This window comes from Strix uralensis, unplaced genomic scaffold, assembly GCF_047716275.1.
Source record: "Strix uralensis isolate ZFMK-TIS-50842 unplaced genomic scaffold, bStrUra1 scaffold_416, whole genome shotgun sequence".
In the NCBI taxonomy this organism is placed as follows: Eukaryota; Metazoa; Chordata; class Aves; order Strigiformes; family Strigidae; genus Strix; species Strix uralensis.
The window spans coordinates 1-3,155 of NW_027437010.1; positions in this window are offsets into that span (position 1 = coordinate 1).

Sequence of the window (3,155 nt, forward strand, 5' to 3'; positions counted from 1 at the left end):
ATTTTATGCTTCCAGAGCACCTCAAGGGAGCGGCCTCATGACCATCCGCCAACTCCTTCCTCCCACCCTGCCCGAACTCCCGCAATTACTCAGTTAACCAAATTACCCACGAAACAGCCGCAGCATTTGGAGGCCGGCGGCTGGCAGAAAGCCCCTGCCCCTGGGGAAAGGGCCCTGACTACAGATACCGCCGGGGACGGCTGCGGCTCCGGCCCCACACTGCCGTGGGGCTCCAGCCAGCCGCCCCCCACCCTGCAGGGCTGGACCCCGCCTGCTCCCGGCCGGGGACGCCCAGCCCCGCTCGGATCTCCCGGGCCTCGACGCCGTCACCTGCCCCCAGGGTGACGCCTCCCGAGCTGGGGAGCGCCCGCGGCAGCCCCCAGGCCGGGCGCCTTCTGCCGGGGCTGGGTGCGAGGGCCCGGCGGGGTCGGGGCGGCGGCGGGTGGTCTGTGGCCTCGCTTCACGCCGAGGCGGCTTCCGCCAGCGCTGCCGGGCCAGCGGGGCCGGTGGGGCCTTGACGGTGGGGCCGAGGTGCTACGGCTGGACGTTACGGCGGGCCTCGCGCTCCGGGCCCCGTCACCTTGTCTCCCGTCGTTAATTTGACGTAAGTTCAGGTCCCTTTGAAGGAAGAGACGCTGTGCTGGCCGACTGACACCGGACCGCAACGTGAATATCGTCTGCTTGCCAGTGACTGCCTCTGCGCCCCTCGGTTCAAGGGAAGGCTTGAACGTATGCACGCTGATGCACAACGATTACACGGACAAACTCAAGTCATTTTTCTCTTAAGTTTGTGCCTTTAAAGCTAATCTTGAGCAGGAAACAAGCAAATAGTTGAAGAATTGAAAGTCAGCTGTGGAAAAAATATATTGGATGAACTGGGAAATGTGAGACTGAAGAAGCAGCTTATTGCTTAAAAGACATAAAGGAAAATATACCTATATCAGTAAAGAAGAATGCACAAATCAACAGCCTGCAAAGTCATGAGTTCACAAAATCAGCTGTATATGACTTAGAAATAATGTCACCTGAAGGCAACTGATGGCACGGGGCCAACGAGGGTACCACTATATAGGTTCAAATTAAAGGCAGTGTGAAATGCACCCACAGGACTGTGCAAATCACAAGATCAATGACACGCACTGCCCTGAAAGACAGGTGAAAAGGGGCTGATATGGCAGACTACCAAGAAGGTAACGCAGCACACCATTTTCCTCCAAGGCACCTCTGTGACAAGGAACGGGAGCTTTCCTGCCAGTCAGCTCCAAACAAGCCCTGCAGAAGAAGGACTCTCCTCCAACCAGGATGGGAAGGCAGCGCTGTCAGGGCACAGGGAAGCGCAGCAGAACCAGGAGTGCTGAGGGGAAACTGAAGTGCTTTGTCTGTTCCCCGGGGAAGATGAGTTGAGTACAAAGACGCTGAAGCCAGTTCTGGTTTGGCTGCTGCTCAGATGTGCTGAAGGATGCTGGGCCAAGTCCCAGAAGTGTTGACTGTGTCTCTAATTTCTTCTGACAGCAGTGTAAAAGCTACCCGAGATACGCTGTCTCAGAGGGCATCATCTCATCACTCTGATGAGGAGACTATCCACAACTTTTCAATCCTGTCCCAAATATAAGGAGCATAAGTTTCTAAGGGTAATGATGAGAGCTGTAACAAGTAATTCATAAAAAAAATCTTTTCCCCTTGCAGAGTGGCAACCTTGCTCCACAAGTTATAGAGGACTTAAAAAGAAACATAATCAAATTTCAGGAGCTAATGAGTTAACACTTTTGGCAGCAGATATTTTTGTTGCAACTGGCTGTCCTTGCACAAACTACTTTAAGGAGAATATATTGGTGAAAAGCCATATAGGTTATTTACATAGATAGAGTTTCATCATCTCCCACTCCAAAACAGGCTGGGTTGGTTATGCTGATGTAATGTTTTCTTTATCATGGTTTGTGTGAGGCTAGGAGCACATGTTAGATTGTGTTTTGCTCTTTTAGTATGTTGATGGTAGTCCTTTGAGATACTAGTTTAAATTACGCAGCATGTGCAGTATTTTAAAATCAGTTTCAGAAATCTAATATTCAAACAAAACCAAAATACTGCTTGTACTATGAGCTTTGTTATGCCCCAAGTTCTGCAGAAAACAGCACCCAACATTTTTAGGAATATACCTTGAAAAATATTCCGAGAAGATCTTCAGTTTTCCTTTTCAACAAGTAGAAGAGAACAACTTTCAGGTTTGCTCGCAGGAGCTAATTTTCCCCTTTATTTGAGAACCATTCTCAGTCCCTTCCTGGTATGAAAAAGGTGGTTTGGCATTAGGTTAGTTCAGTAGTTTGGATTCACTGTTCTGTTCAGGATAGAAACTAAAATACTTTTTAAAAAGTTAGCCTAAGTCTTAAAGAATGTCTACAAGAGCTTTTCGGTTTTGTTTGGCAAGCAATTTCAAATCCAAAATCGCATCACTTTCTGCTGTTAAAACACACCGACTCTTGCAACATGGCCTGCATCTGAACTGAAATCAAGCACACATCTCTTACTGATACGACACAACCTCTGTTTAACGAAAGATGGGATATAATCTTAAAGACAACCTCATCAAAGCAGCTGATACAGGATCTGTGTAGAATTATTCTTTTACAGAATTGCTTGCACTAGCTGGCATTTTCTTCAAATGAAAGACAAACGTTTGGTTTTGGTAGTTATTGACTACTTTCAAGTTACTTTTCCTTTTATTTCAATTTAAAACAGGCAGACATTCTTTATTAAAGTTCAAAGAATTCCTGTCTGAGTCTAAAGAGAAACTTATGGTGATTTTTGTTACCTAAATCCGTACATTTCCATACTCTGGGTGCCTGCAACACAGAAGCCTCAGAGAACACCCCTCGCAGCGCAGCGCGCCCCCACTGCGAAGCCCAGCCGCCGCCTCAGAGGAAACCTCCCCCCCGCACCGCCAGCCGGGCTGCCCGGCCCGGGCCCGGCCCGGCCCGGCCCCGCCGCGTGCCCCCCCCAGACTACATTTCCCGCCGAGCCTTTCGCCGCGGCAACGTCCGCCCTCCCTCGCTGGCGGTCGCGTGACGGCGCCGAGCTCTGCCATTGGTCAGATTTGAAAAGAATCGCGGCCGTGCCTTAGTTTTGTTGGTGAGTCGCAACGGTTGCTAGGGCCGCTC